At 36.8% G+C, this 19,029-nt stretch overlaps 1 protein-coding gene across 1 annotated transcript in view; it reads right to left on the bottom strand.

The window, feature by feature from the left end:
• LOC107548722 (butyrophilin subfamily 3 member A3-like) overlaps positions 1-17,059 on the bottom strand; it is a 27,644-nt gene extending 10,585 nt beyond the window's left edge. The window contains exons 1-2 of the mRNA XM_016229524.1: positions 17,049-17,059; positions 7,094-7,099 (exon numbers count right to left, since the gene is read on the bottom strand). The gene's annotated coding sequence lies outside the window, so the exon portion shown is untranslated. The remainder of the gene's footprint in view (positions 1-7,093; positions 7,100-17,048) is intronic.
• Between the last annotated feature and the right edge of the window lie 1,970 nt (positions 17,060-19,029).

Genomic DNA, 19,029 nt, shown 5'->3' with positions numbered 1-19,029 from the left:
GAACATTCTCATTCACCGTTCCTGGCTGGTGGAATGATCTTCCCACCCCTATCCGGAATGCTGAATCCCTGACAATTTCAAGCGACAGCTGAAAACTCATCTCTTTAAACGCTACTTGACTATATTTAAAAAAAAAAAAAAAAATTTTCTTGTTTCAAAAAAAAAAAAAAAAAAAAAAAACTTTATGAACATTCAATTTTTTTCTTGTGCTGCTATATTTGATTTGGAACTCACGCGTGAAAATGTCTAAAACTTGACACAAATTCGGATGCAATTTTACTGCCTGAAAACCATGTCTTAGTGTTTCAGAAGCATTAAAACAATTTTAACATTGCGTTTCATCTTGGAATTTCAAATCAATTATTGTAGCACAAGTGAAAGTCAACAAGACTCTTCTTTTTCAGTGTACCCCACACGTCCCACATATAAGTAGATGTTGACTTGTGCAGTCATCATTGGAGCATCGCTGCCTGTCAGTATAGTAATGCCAATAGACATTGGCATCTTTCCTGACCTCTGGTTGTTGTATGGATCACATCTTTCAAACTGGCATACAATAATGTACCCAAATGCCTGACTTCCACAACAACCTATTCTTCATCACTGCCCTCACCCTCATTGCTTCTATCCTCCTTGGTCCTCAACAACTTGTTTTATTACTACAACCTGATTTTCTGATGCTTTCATATCACTATCATCAATACTTTCTGAAATAAGTACAGATTTGTCTCTCCATCTTCCAAAAATCGTACAAAAATGAACCTAAAACACATGCATAAAGTCTATTATACTGCCCGCCAATGCTGGTCAATAGTGCCAGCTACACAAAATATGCATCACATAATAAGACTTTGTCAGTTATGCATGACGCTCAGATTTGTTGGTCTCTGAGTTGTTGTTTTTATAAAAGTGCATTAACAACGACAAAACAACTTTAGAAAACACATTTGGATGTACAATTCTATTTTTTATAACTTGAATTTATATGTACTTTCTAGTCTAAAATGAGCTCACTATTAGGGATGTGCATCTCATGGCTGAGGCCGATACGATACGCATCTCGATGCATAGCCAACAATACGATACATTAAAGATACATATGAAGCAGCTACCGATGCGATGCGATACGATTCACCCCATGACGATGCAGCGCGATACGATTTCGATTAGATTCAACACAATGCGATTCGATGCAATGGAGAAAATATCACTTTTAATGCCTCGAGGCCTGTTTCATAAAACAAGTTTACCAAATAAGCCAGGCTTATTTCAGTTAGTCTGACTCATTGTCAAATGATTTGGTTCCATAAAGCAAATTTAACATAGATCAACCTTAGTCACTGTGGCAACTTATGCTGGGAAACTAACCTGGTCTAAAGCAGGCTAACTGTCAGGCTAAGCTCCTCTAACACTGACCAACAGCAACACAATGATATTACCACTGTCTCACATACTATTAGGCTATTTGACTTTTCTATTTGTTTCTAGCCATGCAGCCTTTCTCTCTGGTTTTATGACAGCTGTACCTTTTATAGTTATAGCAGAACAGATAGCAGAACATTAGAACATTACAATGTAAAATTGCTCTTTAAAGCATTAAAATAACTAAATTAAAAATAAAAATAAATAATAAAGAAAACGACTACATTTGAACTGCTATAAGAAACACACATGAACTCATTTGAGCTTAGTAATTAGTACTGTAGCAGCCTACTAGCTTACATTTGATTTACCCATTACAATAGTCCACTTACAGTTACTGCTATCATAAAAATACACTTTATATGTAGGTTTAAAATTCTACAAAAGGCGCATTTAATGTCCAAAAACAAATATTTTAGCAAAATGTATATTTTACTCAGAATTATTGTTGGTTCATTTAACGCACTTGAGAAACAGTTTAGAGAGGAGAAATCAATCTGCATATAAAATATTGGTCACTTTCTAAATAATAAACGTATAGCGCATCCACCAGTAATTATATATATAAATGAATCGTTTTTTATCGATGCAAATATGTTAGAAACGATGCATCGCGATATAAATGACAACTTGTAGCCGATGCACACTTTTTAAACCGATGCATCGCATCGTTAACTTTTTTTTACCGATGCACTGAAGCGAATCGGGGAATCTTCCCTAGGCTACTCACTATGGAGCCTTGAGAGCATGTGACCTAACATGTGCTAATGTCTCCTTTACTACTTAGTTACCAAAAATGTGAAGCACATGGCTAATAAATTTAAATTTTACTGGTTGAAGGGGATGTCATTTGACATAACTAAAATAAAATTCTGTTGGTTGAATATTAATATTGTATTTTAAATGCAAATTTCTTAGCGTCATTTATAAATGACGATATCCCATAGAGGGTTAAAATATGTTAACTTTAAATGTAATATCAAACAACACACTAAATTCTAATCAAGTACTACATGTGCACAGTGTACTTCTTTAAAGGGGTCATATGATGCGATTTCAAGTTTTCCTTTCTCTTTGGAGTGTTACAAGCTCTTGGTGCATAAAGAAGATCTGTAAAGTAGCAAAGACTAAAGTCTCAAATCCAAAGAGATATTCTTTATAAAAGTTAAGAGTCAGCCACGCCTACCTAAAACGGCTCGTTCTAACACGCCCCCACATGTCTACGTCACTATGTGGGAAAATTTGCATAACGCCGCACAAATGTTCACGCAAAGAAAGAAGGCGTAACTTTTATTTTAGCTGTAGTATTGTTGCAGCCGTCGCCATGTCCTGAAGAGCTGTGTGTTTCGTTGTGAAAGCGAAACTACTTTGTTTGGTCTTCCAAAAGAGGACGATATCCGCTTCGTCATGCCTAGAGGTGATCCGTGCTGGTCGCTGAGGGAAGACATCAACAGCACAACAAAGTGCTGTGGATCGCCGGATTGGCTTTCACCGTGGACGAAGCGGAGTCCAGCCCGGGGTCATCACATGTGGTTGCCGCTCCTTCATCGAATCCTTCATCGAATCCGCCGGCCACGCCGTTCTCAAGCCCACGCCTCTCGTAAAAAGACAGTATTAGTCATTATAATCAGTAATTATGTCCCCACTGGATGCAACAAATGCCTGGTTTATAATGGGTTTTCATGTTTTTGTCTTGTTGCTCCGGCCGGGACAAGGCATCACAGTATGGTAGGGGCGTAACATTTCCGTCACACGCTTGAGGAATTCGGCCAATCACAACGCACTGGATAGCTGGCCAATCAGAGCACACCTCGCTTTTTCAGACCGATGAGCTTTGTAAAATCGACGTGTTTCAGAAAGGTGGGGCATAGAGGAGAAACAATAATGTACAGTATGTGGAAAATAATGTGTTTTTTTAACTTTAAACCGTATAAACACATTTCATTACACCAAATACAGAAAATAATGTTATTTTTAGCAGCATCATATGACCCCTTTAAAGAATGACAAACGATTATTTAAACATAATTCGTTAAAAAAAAAAACACACATGCACAAACAACCCGATTTTGGGTAAAGCTAGGACAGAACACATGTTGGGCTAACCTGACCCGATTTTATAGATGAAATAAAACACACACCTGTAGGCTATCTCACCAAAGAAATGCACCAATTCGACGACGATGTGAATCGCTCTTTCCGAGAGGCAGTTTTAACATTAAAGGTGTAATAGGTGATTGTCTTCAGAAACATTTTTTGTTATGCTGGTTGAAAGTCTCTTCACATCCCGATAGCAATCATTAAGTTAAGTGGTCTAAATGTATTTATCTGTATTTATATATTCTGTGGAAGGCGTAGGACCAAGAAATGTTTGTCCAATCAAAATACTCGGTCCGAGCGTTTTAATGGGCTTTCCTAACTGCCTGTCAACATATGTATTAGCATACCTCTGCGCACCCTGTTCGCACAGACAGGATACGTCATCAGCGCATTCACGCACACTGTGCAGACAGAGCGAGAATGGCAGACAAACATCAACAAGCCGATCTTCCTTCATGGTATTATAATTTTTTCTTACTTTTTCTTCTTCTTTTTTTTTTTTGTATGTCACTTAATGTTAAACCTGCTGCTGCTCTTTCCTGAAGAGGATGAGTAATTTTACCGCTGGGTTGTTATGTCGAGGCGTGGGAAAGGGGTGCATTTGACCAAGCAGCAACACAAAATCAGCTAATAGGCTCAACCCAGCGTTTGCGTTGAGCAAAATAACCCATTTTTGTTTTTTAGAACATGACTGAGAATGTAGGAAATCGTTTAATTTGACATTATTACAAAGTGCACTATTTGAAAGTGTACTTAAGTGAGTTAAGAAACATAGTCTCTCTTTAAGTTCACTCAAGTGCCCTTTTCTCTCAGTAATATTATGTATAATGTACGGTGTTTTAAATAAATATACTTTTAAAGGGATAGTTCACCTAAAAATGAAAATTCGGTCATTAATTGATCACTCTCATGTCGTTCCAAACCCGTAAGACCTTCGTTCTTCTTCAGAACACAAATGAAGATATTTTTGATTAATTCTGAAAGCTCTTGATCTGACCCTCCTATAGACATCAAGGGTCCTTACACGATCAAGGCTCAGAAACGTGGATATGATGTTTACGCTTTGATCTGAACGTAAACAATGTATCTGCGTGGATACATTGTTTATGTATGTGATACTCTCCAAAATGGTGTTATAGGGTGATGTGGAGGAGACAATTGTTGAATAAAGTCGTTATTTTTGTTTTCTATGCGCACAAAAAGTATTCTCGTAGCTTCGTAAAATTATGGTTGAACCAAGTCACATGGATTATTTTAACGATGTCCTTGCTATGTTTCTGAGCCTTGATCGTGTTATGATCATTGCTGTCTATGGAGAGTCAGAAAGCTCTCTGAATTCATCAAAAATATCTTAATTTGTGTTCCGAAGATGAACGAAGGTCTTATGGACTTGGAACGACATGAGGGTGAGTGTGACAGAATTTTCATTTTTGGGTGAACTATCCCTTTAAGATTTGAAGTACACTTCAAGCGCACAAGGGTTACTAACAGTGAGTAACTGAAAATGAAAACTAATTTGTTTATTGCTGAAATAAAGGACAAATTCACATCTGTTCTTGTGTTCAGTGTGCAAAAATGATGTCAGAATCAAGAAGGGTGAAGATGTTCAAAATCAAGCATGTTTCACTTCTATTCCAGACTCTCTTACATTGTTTGCCATGTGTTTTAACAGGACGTCTTAGCAAGCGTGTTGTGTTCAAATCCCCATAAAGAGCCAATTCAGTGTGATTAACGTCACTCATGTGAAGGGCTGTTTTACGGGATCTAATGAAGATGAATCCGCTGACGCATTAAGTGTGTCTTCTTCTGACTGACATGTGCTATTCACTCTGTATTGTGTGTGTGGAGATTGAGGCCCCAGCTGTGCTGCTGCTGTGGACAGAAGACAAGCCTCTCTGTGGTGCCTCTCATTAGGACATCACTGAAGACAATAAAGACTCTATAGGAGCTGAAGAAGAGTTACACTTTAAACCGCTTCCAGGCAATCGGAGCTCATTTGGTTGCAGGTAGCTAAACAGGAATAATACAGGATCATCTGTTTTTAGTTAGGAGTGGTAAAGTTGCTACTTCCTGAAGTGACCACTAGAAGACACAATTTCACAAAAATTCTTCAGTATCCAGAAGAAAGCTGTTGGTATATAGGCAATACATTGTATGAATACTTTATCAGTTAAATACAACACAATAATGACGATGAGATTTTTTTGTTGTAGTTGTTGTTGATGTTTCTTGCAATACAATAGGGAAAGTGTGCTTAATTGCTAAATATTAATAATGTTTAATATTGCTAAATATTTATGTTTAATATAATGGACCATATAAAGATAGATAGATAGATAGATAGATAGATTCTATTTGTACAATGTCCTTTAAATATTAGAGGACTTGTCTATTTAATGCAGTTTAATACAATTAGTCAACAATATGCATACTACTGAAACATAAATGTTTATATAGTACTCTATATATTAGTGCTGTCAAACGATTAATTGCGATTAATCGCCTCCAAAATAAAAGTTTTTGTTTACATGCTGTATGTGTGTGTACTGTGTATATTTATTATGTATATATCAATACACATACTGTATAGTAATATATATACATACATACATAAACTGATATACAGCCTTTCACTATGAAGTATTTAGCCTATGTTTCATATAGCCATGATGCTAATAGTAATCAACCAGTCAAGTATGTTAATATATAAAGGACTGGTCAATATTAAATTAAAACAGCACATTAAAAAAACTCTAGTTGAATTTACACTACCATTAAAAAAGTTTGTAAAATCTCAATAAAGTCTCTTATGCTCACCAATGCTGCGTTATGTTTAAAGACGCAGTAAAAACAGTAATATTGCTAAATACGATTACAATTTAAAGTAACTGTTTTCTGTGGGAATATATTTTAAGATGTAATTTATTCCTGTGATGTAAAACTGAATTTTCAGCATCACCACTCCAGTCTTCAGTGCAACATGATCTTTCAGAAATCATTATATTATGCTGTAAGCTGTGTTAAAAAAACAGAGATAAAGCTTGACTTAAACCACACGTGTGACACCACAAATGAACAGCTTGCACTAGAAAAATGGCTTAGGCGCACTTCTCCAAAAGTGATTTTGCTTATGTCACATTTTTGGTGTTTAACCAAAATGTCGGTTTAGTTATAATTTGTGTCAGGACTCCTCTATTCTCTTAAAGGAATAGTTTACCCAAAAATAAAAATTTGCTGAAAGTACTCACATTGAATATACTCACCCTCAGGCCATACAAGATGTAGATGTGTGTTTCTTCAGAACAGATTTGGAGAAATGTAGTGGATAAATGTGGTAATCTAAAAATGTGTGAAATCTGTGAGAAAATCTTTGGCCGTCAAGCAAAATTACTGATTGCGCAGATTTCTATTGAAATTACTTAAAGGGGTCCTATTATGCTTTTTCACTTTTTTAATTTTAGTCAGTGTGTATGTTTGGGCATAAAAAAGATCTAGAAAGTTACAAATCTCAAAGTCCACTCCAAAGGGAGGTATTTCGTTTTTTTTTAAATCCCTTTTCAAGAACTACAACGAACGGCTCGTTTGGACTACAGCGTTTGTTTTCCGGGCTTTGTGATATCACAAAGTGGCTCATTAGAATATAATTAAAAATAATTCCCGTCTACGGAAATTGGAATGGTTGGGGGGTTGGGGAGGGGCGAGGTTGTGGTTAGAACGCTTGGTTGAGTGAGTGCATCAGATGAGACGATGAAGAAGAAGCGCTGCTGCAGAGTTAGTGCATCAGAGAAAACGAAGAAGAAGAGCTGCAGTGCTGTAGTAGCGTCAAATTTTCGGCATGTCTAGAACAATTCTTACAAGTACAACACGACGTAGCTGGGCGCCGCCGGTGTGCCTACACTCATAGAAAATAATGTATTCGAATTTTAAAGATGTGGCGCAACGCGACGCTGTGCTTCTCGTCCGGTGTGCGACCGCCTGAAATGCTGTTTTTTTCACCTCCGTGCCCAAACGTCTTTGTTTGGGCTTCCGAAAGCGGATGACGTCAGGAAACAGTGGTTGCAATTTATTTTTTAACTCTGTCCCTGAGCAAAATAACCCCAATTTGCAATTGTGTGCTGCGCATTGTACTGAGGACAGCTTCCACAACACCAGGGAGTAAAGTGCCGGATTCGCCCAAAAGCTTTTGTTGAAAGACGGAGCAAGGGGCGTGGCAGTACTGAAACACTGTCTAAGCTGTTCGCCAATCACAACGCACTGGGACAGCTAACCAATCACAACACATTTTGTTTTTCGGAAGGTGGACCTTCATCAAAGCCGGAACTAATCGAGCCGTTTGTGCCAGCCTGGGGAGAAATGTATTGTAATAATGTAAATGATGTGAAAAATAATGCGTTTTTCGAACCACCAAGCATGAGAGCATGTTCTAGTACACCCCCAAAACAAAATCAAGACTTTGTAAAAGAGCATAATTTAATTTCGACCTTAAAAATTTGCCTAACAATGGTAAATAAATGTGACCTCACCTTTAGAGTGATTTTTAAAAGTTTATGGTTATAATTATCACTGTAGTTATTGCTCTTGATGTGAACAGGACTTACATTGAAGAAGTGACCGGAGTCAAGGTCTAGTAAGGTAGTAAGGACATTGTTAAAATAGTTCATGGGCAAAAAATTGCAAGTCGAAATCTTCAGACATGTTTACGAAGACTGTTTTATGTACAGCGTGCATCTTTCTCTGCTTGCAAATAAGCCGGAGCGCATCCGGGTTCTACGTCGGAGTGCCAGCTCCTGCGAAATTGTTGAATAAAGTTGTTATTTTTATTTTCTTTGCACACAAAAAGTGAACCACTGATGTCACATGGGCTATTTTAACAATGTCCTGACTAACTTTCTGGGCCTTGAACGTGTCAGTTGCGTTGCTGTCTATGGAGGGTCAGAAAGCTCTTGGATTTCATCAAAAATATCTTAATTTGTGTTCCGGAGATGAACGAAGCCCTTACATGTTTGCAACGGCATGAGGATGAATAATTAGTGACAGAATTTTCATTCTTGGCTGAACTATCGCTTTAAACAATGGCCTGACAACCGTCCACAACACACTAGCATCATTTCCTGAGAAAATATCCAGTAGAAAACATAAAAATCTAGTTTCCTCATATGATTTTATTATTATTTAACATTGCTAATGCTTATCAAGTGAATACGTTCCCAAAGATAAAGACCTCTGCACTATGCTAATTCATAATACAGAGCTCAACATTTATTTAAACAAATTTAGCTGGCGATATCACTGCTCAGCTTCTACCTTGCAGCAACTTCCTCTTGCCATTTTATCTCTCTTTCTTTCTTCTTTCTTTTAAGCTTTGAGCTCCACGTCTGCCCTTTAGCCTTCTAAAAAAAACAGCCATTTTAAAGCAAACAAAACCGCGGCGCCCAGCTGGAGAACAAGCTAATTAAGCTCAATAATATGGTTAATGAGTGAATGATCCACCCAGTGAATCCTGGGGAGTAAAGGAGAGGACAGACAGACAATGAGCCGTATTGTCCACTAATGTTTACCTTTCAAAACAGGCCACTTTATTATGTTTGATGTGCATTAATTCCCATTAGCGGGTGTACTCATGCGTTTTCCTGGCGCTAAGTCAACATCACAGGGCCTTGGAGCGCTCGCAGCATGTGTGCGTCACGGCAGCAGTGCAGGCGAGGGACATGAATGCCGTCCGTTTCTCAGATAGGATCATGTTACGGAACAGAAAATTGTGGGTCATTCATATTAAAAATCTTTTGTTATTTAATTCAGTCAGACCGCAGCTGCTGAGAGACTAAACTGTTATAGCAGGGCTTTAGTAAAGTGACATCTGTGAGCTCTGAGTGGATGACAGACTGATGTGAACTTTTTTTCCCATCGTGACGATTTTATGTTCAAATTTGAATATCTGTACAAGTGTATGCTTTTAGAAGTCATCATCAATTTTTCAGTAAAGTAATTAACTTAATCTAGTCTAATGAGGTCACGAAAGCTGCATGTACAAAAACTATAATAGAAAAAAAAACGCTTTAAAGAGCTTTTAAAGATAATCCACTATTGTTACACTTCCATGCTGCAGCCACACATGCAGGTTTGACCCTTTTTCTTGCTCATTTTAAATGGATTTAGAACCACTCATCCCTTGCGAAGAAGCATACTTTTTAAAAAGCACTTATGGAAATATGCTTGATTGCAAATTGAATGCTATGTTTTCAGACACTTAATTGCATGTTAAATGTATTATAGTGAAAATCTGTATTAAATGCAATTAACTTTAGAGTGTTTTCTTGACTCACTTAAGTAGGACTTAAGTACATATTTATATGTAATTTTATAATTACTTCAGTTGTCTTTTTGAAATATGGTTAAAGTGACTGCTGAATGTACTGACAAGCATTTATGGTGAACTAAAATATATTTTCTATTGAAATGCCAATGTAATGTATTTAAATATATTTGAAATTACACATTTATAATGATGAAAATGCAGTTTAGTACATTTAAATTATATCAACTTGATATATATATATATATATATAGAATAACTAATAGATTAAATACACACTATAGATAAATTATAATGAAGTACTTTACATGTGCTTTAGTATGTTAGTCAACACATCAAAATAAGTGTACTTCTTTAGTGCACTTTTTAGTGTACTTAGGTAACTGTCATGAAAGTGTCTCTCTTTAAGTGAACTTATTTCATTAATATTATATCATCTGCAAGTATTTAAATATACTTTTCAGATCTTAAGTACCCAACAAGTGACATTCAACTATATAGAACTGTTTACATTTGAAAATAGTATGGAAACGCATGACCGGTCATATTTGAAAATATACAGACTTTAATTTAATTAAATACAATTTTTGATAATTTGATGATTATCTATGTTTATTTCTATTCAGCTTTGTGCTTTGAGGACAGTTAAATGGCATGTCATGTCAACCGGTCGTTTGTAGATTAATACTGTTACTGCAGCTAAATGAATCACCTCTGTCTCAACAGGTCCGTTCAGGCCAAAGCGGTCGGCTATCATCATGTGGATCTGCCGCTGTCGGTCTTTCTTGCGGACGCTCTCGTACGAGGGCAGACGAGGAAGAGGAGGCTCCAGTGAGGAAAGGTAGTAGCTGCTCGGGACACCAATGAGGAACAACGAGCCCGACTGTCAAGCACACGCAGAAACAAAACATGAATATGTGACTATTTCTAGACAGTTTCACCCTCATGTTGTTTCAAACCTGCATACTGTTCTTTCTTCTAGAAAATACATAGAAGAAAAGTATTTTGATGCCTATTGGTCATACAGGTTTATAACGACGTGAAGGTGAGTAAATGAAGGCAGATATAATTATGGGTAAAGGATGCAGATTCATTCATTTAAAAAAGCTCTTACCCGTGCATTCACGTTATCAAGACCGGTGTCATGTGCTTGCTCAGCATCAGATGAAGCTACGAGAGTCTGTCTGCTGTTGTAGTACTGAGGAGGAGATTCCTGTTCAGTCAAGAAATGATCATCCTCTGTTAATATAACATTTCTGATCTCATCAATGATTATTCATTACACAACCGTTCAAAAGTTAACATTTTTTTCTTCTTCCGCTCATCAAGGCTGCATTTATTTGATCAAAAATAAAGTAAAAACAGTAATATTGTGAAATATTATTGCCATTTAAAATAACCGTTTTCCATTTAAATATATTTTCAAATGTAAATTATTCAAAGCTGAATTTTCAGCATCATTTCTCCAGTCTTCAGTGTCACGTGATGCTTCAGAAATCATCCTAATGTGCTGACTTGCGGCTCAACATTTCTTATTAATATCAATGTTGAAAACAGTTGTGCTGCTTAATGTTTTTTTGTGGAAATCATGATTCATTTTTTTCAGGATGGATTCGCTGATGAATAGAAAGCTGAATGAACAGCATTTATTTGAAATATAAATCTTTTGTAATATTTTAAATGTCTTTACTGTCATGTTTGATCATTCGATTGTGTCCTTCCTGAATAAAAGTTTCAATATTTCATAAAACATCTTACTCACCCCAAACTTTTTGACCAGTGTATAGAATAAAAAAAAATAAAAAAAAAGATTATTGGAGTGGTTTCAAACAAAATATTTGAAGTCTTTCTAAATTTCATGTTTAGTTCAATGTGTTATTTGATTTTTCTCTGTCAAAATTGATGACATTTTTTGAGTGGAATTTGTTTAGAAATTCAGTGTATGATTACATTGGCCTCAAATTGTTTGGTCACAGTTTAAAATGCATGGATGTCATTGCATTAGATTACAATTTTTTTGTCAAAAAAGGTATTCATGCGCTACTTTAAAATATACGCACTTTATTTGACATGTTAATATTTACTGGGAATTTATTCCGACATTTTCAGTTGTCCTTTCCGCAGCTGAACCACTAGCATAGTAGTTAAATGTTTACACACTGATTGCATGTCAAACCATCACCAATCATAGTTTAAAGTCTCACACCCTCTTCTTTGTTTCCGTAATGTCTCTCCTCCTCTCCCTACATCTGCAATGGTAGAGCCAGACCTCTGGATGGTCATAAATTATGTTGCTAAAGAGAGGGACCACCAAGCAACTTCCTCCCCTCCCATCCAGGACTAGATTAGGCAGGCGGACCCGCGTGAGGCCGAGGAATTCCTCTAGCCCAGCCGGACACTCTGTGATTACCCCACACCTAAATAGAAGGCTTTGTGTCCCGGGACAATACAGCGTCTTCAGGGTCCTGGGTAACAAACCCCACACTGGCGTTTTAAAGGTCTGCCTCTGTTTTGCACCCTTGTTTCTGCAGGTACTAGTAAACGAGTGCACTCCATTTTATAGGCCCACATTTCACCCGGACAGTGCTACAAGTCAGATGGCCAAAACATGCAGAGAAGGGTTAACCAGGGCTCGAGGCAAAATGCCATGGCAAGTGACAAAACATCAAAGCATGGTCAAAAATTCAAAGAAAAAAATAAGAAATTTGATTTTGGACAAAGAGAGTAGGCTCCACTGTCTTTGTCCAAAATAGAATTTATTTTTCTTTTATCTTTTTAGTTTTTACCATAACATGCTTTGGCGTTTTGTTAAAAATTTAAGACCTATTTTAAGTGTTTTTTTTTTTTTTAACATTCTGACATTATTTTCTTTATAATTATTTGGGGGTACCATTCATTTTCTACCATTACTTTGATTTGTCTGGACATTATATATTTGAGTTAGTTCCATTATTGCATTAGTATCTCATTAAATTATTTTATGAATTTCTGTCCATTTAAAAGTGCAATAATGTAAAATGAAAAGTACACTTTAAATCGTTATTTTTTTTAATCATTATTTTAATGTGTTGACTAACATGCTAAAGCACACATAAAGTACTTGATTATAATTTCAGGTTTTACAGTTTTAACTTTTTAACTAATTTACAGTTAAATACCGTAATTTCATTAACTGATATAATGTTAATATACCAACCTATTGAAGTACTGAAATCTGTTTTGCACCTTTGTAATACACTGATAACCACCAAATGCAGGTGGTGATGAGAAAGTCACATGATGAACCAAAGCCCATCACAAGCAGCTTTTAAATAATAACATATATAGAAGGTGCACAGTGTCATTCACACAAACACTAAACACCATCATGGTAACACACATGAAACTGAAATAATGCAATAAACATTCATTTAACAACATTAGGTGTAACACACAACCCTAATATACAAAACTAAGAAGAAACATAGTTATTTCAACGAAAAAACATCAAATTTGAAATGTAACGCAGGGAATTCTGGGAATGTAAATTTACGGTTATTCACTGTAAATTATACTGTATTTTTCACTTCCAAAAACGGTATACTACCGTAAAATTTATGTCCAATACATGTAATGTCCAATACCGTTTTTACCGTACATAGTAGGGGAATTTACCGTTAACCATTTAACAGGTTTTTACTGTAGCATTTTTACAGTCTTTTACCGTTAAATTCACGGTCATTTTTTACAGTGATTCCTTGTGAGTACATTCAGCAGTTCACTTTAACCATATTTCGAACACAATAGCTTCAATAATTTTTATAAAGTTTTATAATTATTTCATATATCGTATCATATTAAAGATTATTTTTAAGTCCTACTGTACTTAAGTGTGTCTAAAAACACTCTTAAGTTAAACGAAGTTAATTTTATATTAATTTAAACTGTATTGCAACTTGCAATTAGCATGCAATAAAGTATCCGAAAACATTATACTCATTTTACACTTATTTATATACTTTTAAAGTATATTGTGTCTGTAATAAGTACTATTTTTTTTAAATATTCTAAAGCGTACTTCTTTTTCACAAGGGATAGATACATTCCTATTTAATAAAGATTTATATAATAAACAGCCATAGTAGTTTTTATTATTCCACTTGAATAAATGGACAACATTTTTATAACAATTGTTAAAAAAAGTGGGTAACACTTTATTTTAAGGTGTCCTTGTTACTCATGTTACATGTACATACTATTATAACAAATGATGCATAATTACATGCAAGTAACCCTAAGCCAAACCCTAACCATGTAGTTAATTAATATTACTCAGTACTTAAATGCATAATTACACTGTAATAAGAACACCTTACAATAAAGTGTAACCAAAAAGTGTCCTCTTAAATGTAAAAAATGCCCCTGACAATCATTTAGGCAAGTATCATCCCTGTATAAAGCTTTTTTACCCTAATCTGTGACGCTGGTGAGGACTTGAACACAAGACAGGGCTCCTGACAGCTCTGACGTCACTCACGGTGACGTGTTTTGACCTTTCCCAGCACCCCTCCCATTCGGGGACTCTAAGAGACATGTTTAGTAAATGTGAGGTCAGGGGTCACCTTCCCTCGCTGGTTTGCACTTTCAACAGTCTCGGAGTCCCCCCGAAAAGAGAGACGTTCTTTTGTTTACTCCTCTGATTCAGGCAGTGTGAAAAGCAAAAGCGTGTAAAATCAGTCCTGAAGTTGGGGGAGGACCTCTTCGGCAGTGTGCCTTTTTCAGTGCCTGACCTAAAGTAAAACCTTTGTCTCCTCTGATCCCCCACCAAAACACAGGACCTAACAATCAGATGGCGAAGACACTTCAGGAAGAGCACATATATGTGACACTGAAGCACAAAAGCAGTCATAAGTAGCATGGGTATATTTGTAGCAATAGCCAACAATACATTGTATGGGTCAAAATGTCTATCTATTTTTCTTTTATGCCAAAAATAATTAGGATATTAAATAAAGATCATATTCCATGAAGATATTTTGTAAATTCCCTACCGTAAATATATCAAATGTAATTTTTGATTAGTAATATGCATTGCTAAGAACTTCATTTGGACAACTTTAAAGGCGATTTTCTCAGTATTTAGATTTTTTTGCACCCTCAGATTCCAGATTTTCAAATAGTTGTATCTCGACTAAATATTGTCCTATCCTAACAAACCATACATCAATGGGAAGCTTATTTATTTTGAAATCTCAATTTAAAAAACTGTCCCTTATGACTGGTTTTGTGGTCCAGGGTCACATATATGTCTCAAAATGACTTAATTTTCTATGAGAGTTTAGCTTGTACCGTGTGTAAGTTAGTTTATTAAACGCCATGCAGCATTAGAAATTTACCATGTTAAAACTTGATTTCTTCTTCAACACTCTTAAAATAAAAAAGAGGGTTTTCACAGTGATGCCAAAAAAAGAACCATTTTGGTTCCCCAAAGAACCTTTCAGTGAACAGTTCTTAAAGGGGTGGTTGACTGTTTTTTTTCTAGGCTTGATTGTGTTTATGGGGTGCAGTCTAACATGTGTTAATGCTTCGTTTTAAAAAAAAATAAACGCATTATTTTTCACATAATTTACCTTTATTCTACACCGCTCTGTCTCTTCTCCTATAAAGACGCTGACCATTTCCTGCTTTTATGAAGCCCCGCCCTCAGAAATACGCAATGAGCTCAGATTGGTCAGCTGTTGTGATTGGCTAAACTGCCCATGTGTGTCTAAACATCCCACCCCTCAGCTCAGCGGCATGTGCTCCGGTTGTATTGTAAACAAGGGCGTCGTCAATATTGCTTATCAATTTGAGCCCGATTGAGACCCAGAGAATATTAGTGAAAAGGATCCGCAGAACCTGTGCAAACACACGGTTCTTAATGGTATGTTTTTTGTTTGATGTTGTCTTATAATTTTAGATACGCTGTTATTTGTAAATGCTACTGCTTCTGTTAGCTTTTAATATACTGTTTTATCCTGATTAAAGCTTTAATACAGCACGGCAACCGCACGCACGTCCGTGTATAATGCTTCACATTGCTATGTGAAAATAAGTGTATAAATGGAACAGTTCATTGTTGGAGCTGATCTGACGATCTGAATGAGAGATTGAGAGAGAGAGAGAGAGAGATGCAAAGCGAGGAACATGATTAAAGGGGTCATATGATGCGATTTCAAGTTTTCCTTTCTCTTTGGAGTGTTACAAGCTGATTGTGCATAGATAAGATCCCTGAAGTTGCAAAGACTAAAGTCTCAAAACCAAAGAGATATTCTTTATCAAAGTTAAGACTCTTGCCACGCCCCCCTAAAACGGCTCGTTCTAACACGCCCCCACATATCTACCTCACTATGTGGAAATATTAGCATAATGCCGCCCAAATGTAATAAAGATCATATTCCATGAAGATATTTTGTAAATTCCCTACCGTAAATATATCAAATGTAATTTTTGATTAGTAATATGCATTGCTAAGAACTTCATTTGGACAACTTTAAAGGCGATTTTCTCAGTATTTAGATTTTTTTGCACCCTCAGATTCCAGATTTTCAAATAGTTGTATCTCGACTAAATATTGTCCTATCCTAACAAACCATACATCAATGGGAAGCTTATTTATTTTGAAATCTCAATTTAAAAAACTGTCCCTTATGACTGGTTTTGTGGTCCAGGGTCACATATATGTCTCAAAATGACTTAATTTTCTATGAGAGTTTAGTTTGTACCGTGTGTAAGTTAGTTTATTAAACGCCACGCAGCATTAGAAATTTACCATGTTAAAACTTGATTTCTTCTTCAACACTCTTAAAATAAAAAAGAGGGTTTTCACAGTGATGCCAAAAAAAGAACCATTTTGGTTCCCCAAAGAACCTTTCAGTGAACAGTTCTTAAAGGGGTGGTTGACTGTTTTTTTCTAGGCTTGATTGTGTTTATGGGGTGCAGTCTAACATGTGTTAATGCTTCGTTTTAAAAAAAAATAAACGCATTATTTTTCACATAATTTACCTTTATTCTACACCGCTCTGTCTCTTCTCCTATAAAGACGCTGACCATTTCCTGCTTTTATGAAGCCCCGCCCTCAGAAATACGCAATGAGCTCAGATTGGTCAGCTGTTGTGATTGGCTAAACTGCCCATGTGTGTCTAAACATCCCACCCCTCAGCTCAGCGGCATGTGCTCCGGTTGTATTGTAAACAAGGGCGTCGTCAATATTGCTTATCAATTTGAGCCCGATTGAGACCCAGAGAATATTAGTGAAAAGGATCCGCAGAACCTGTGCAAACACACGGTTCTTAATGGTATGTTTTTTGTTTGATGTTGTCTTATAATTTTAGATACGCTGTTATTTGTAAATGCTACTGCTTCTGTTAGCTTTTAATATACTGTTTTATCCTGATTAAAGCTTTAATACAGCACGGCAACCGCACGCACGTCCGTGTATAATGCTTCACATTGCTATGTGAAAATAAGTGTATAAATGGAACAGTTCATTGTTGGAGCTGATCTGACGATCTGAATGAGAGATTGAGAGAGAGAGAGAGAGAGATGCAAAGCGAGGAACATGATTAAAGGGGTCATATGATGCGATTTCAAGTTTTCCTTTCTCTTTGGAGTGTTACAAGCTGATTGTGCATAGATAAGATCCCTGAAGTTGCAAAGACTAAAGTCTCAAAACCAAAGAGATTTAGTTTAAATCCATTGAGCTGAAATCAGACCTCAATAATCTCACATTTCTCTGCCACAAAAGATGTCACCAATGTGCTCAAATTTGCCATGATATCACATCAGAGATTTCAGTATGAATGAATCAAACTGATACAGGATCAAATTATTAGAGCTCTGCTATCAGCATTTACTGTCATTCTGAATGCTTTCTATTTTCATTTCTCAAGAGGAATATTAGGAGAAACATCTGAGGCGAATTGATACTTGATACTACAGAGAACTATAAAAAGTCTCGAGTCATAAAATAGCAACCTTTTAGCAAAATTAGAAAAAGAAGAACAATTATTTGCACTGAATGGGCACTTGTAATGTACTTCTAATCTTAAAGGGGTCATATAATGCGATTTCAAGTTTTCCTTTCTCTTTGGAGTGTTACAAGCTCTTGGTGCATAAAGAAGATCTGTAAAGTTGCAAAGACTAAAGTCTCAAATCCAAAGAGATATTCTTTATAAAAGTTAAGAGTCAGCCACGCCTACCTAAAACGCCTCGTTCTAACACGCCCCCACATATCTACATCACTATGTGGGAAGATTTGCATAACACCGCCCAAATGTTCACGCAAAGAAAGAAGGCATAACTTTTATTCTCACTGTAGTATTGTTGTTGCCACCGCCACCATGTCGCGAAGACGCTGTGTGTTTCGTTGTGAAAGCGAAACTACTTTGTTTGGCCTTCCAAAAGAGGACGATATGGATTCGTCATGCCTGGAGCTGATCCATGCTGGTCGCTGAGGAAATACTTCAACTTTGCGCTGTGGATCACCGGATCGGCTTTCGCCGTGGACGAAGCGGAGTCCAGCTCGGGGTCGTCACATGTGCTTGCCGCAAGCCCTTCGGACGCTCCTTTGTCGAATCCGCCGGCCGCGCCGTTCTCAAGCCACCCCCTCTGCTCACTCTAGCCCTCCGGCCGTTCCTCACTCTAGCCCCCTCTGCTCACTGTAGGCCGCCGTGTGTGACGCTGTGTTTCGTGTTGAGAGCGAAACTACTTTGTTTGGCCTTCCAAAAGAGGACACGACTAGAAATCAGTAGTTACGTTGTATTTACAACACTGTTCCAGAACAGTTCAACCCAAATATTCAGATGTGTGCAGCACATTTTATGGAGGACGGTTTCCTGATCCTGGGAGAGTAGACTACAATGCCGGCTGTTCTGACTCACAGACTGTAAGTACGTTTTTTATATTTAAAGTGACTTTTGAGCAGTGTAGAGTAGGGCTTGTTGTTTGTCATTTCTCTGATCACAAATGCAGACATGGTTTTATGTTTACGCGGCGCGATGCAACGCAATGTGTAAAAAGACAGTATAAGTCATTATAATCCATAATTATGTCCCCACTGGATGCAACGAATGCCTCGTTTATAATGGGTTTTCATGTTTTTGAATCATCGCTCCGGCCGGGACACGGCATCACAGTATGGTAGGGGCATAACATTTCCGTCACACGCTTGAGGT

Source organism: Sinocyclocheilus grahami, unplaced genomic scaffold (genome assembly GCF_001515645.1).
Source record: "Sinocyclocheilus grahami isolate Dianchi unplaced genomic scaffold, SAMN03320097.WGS_v1.1 scaffold353.1, whole genome shotgun sequence".
NCBI classification, from domain to species: domain Eukaryota; kingdom Metazoa; phylum Chordata; class Actinopteri; order Cypriniformes; family Cyprinidae; genus Sinocyclocheilus; species Sinocyclocheilus grahami.
This window is presented reverse-complemented; position numbering and strand designations above follow the sequence as displayed.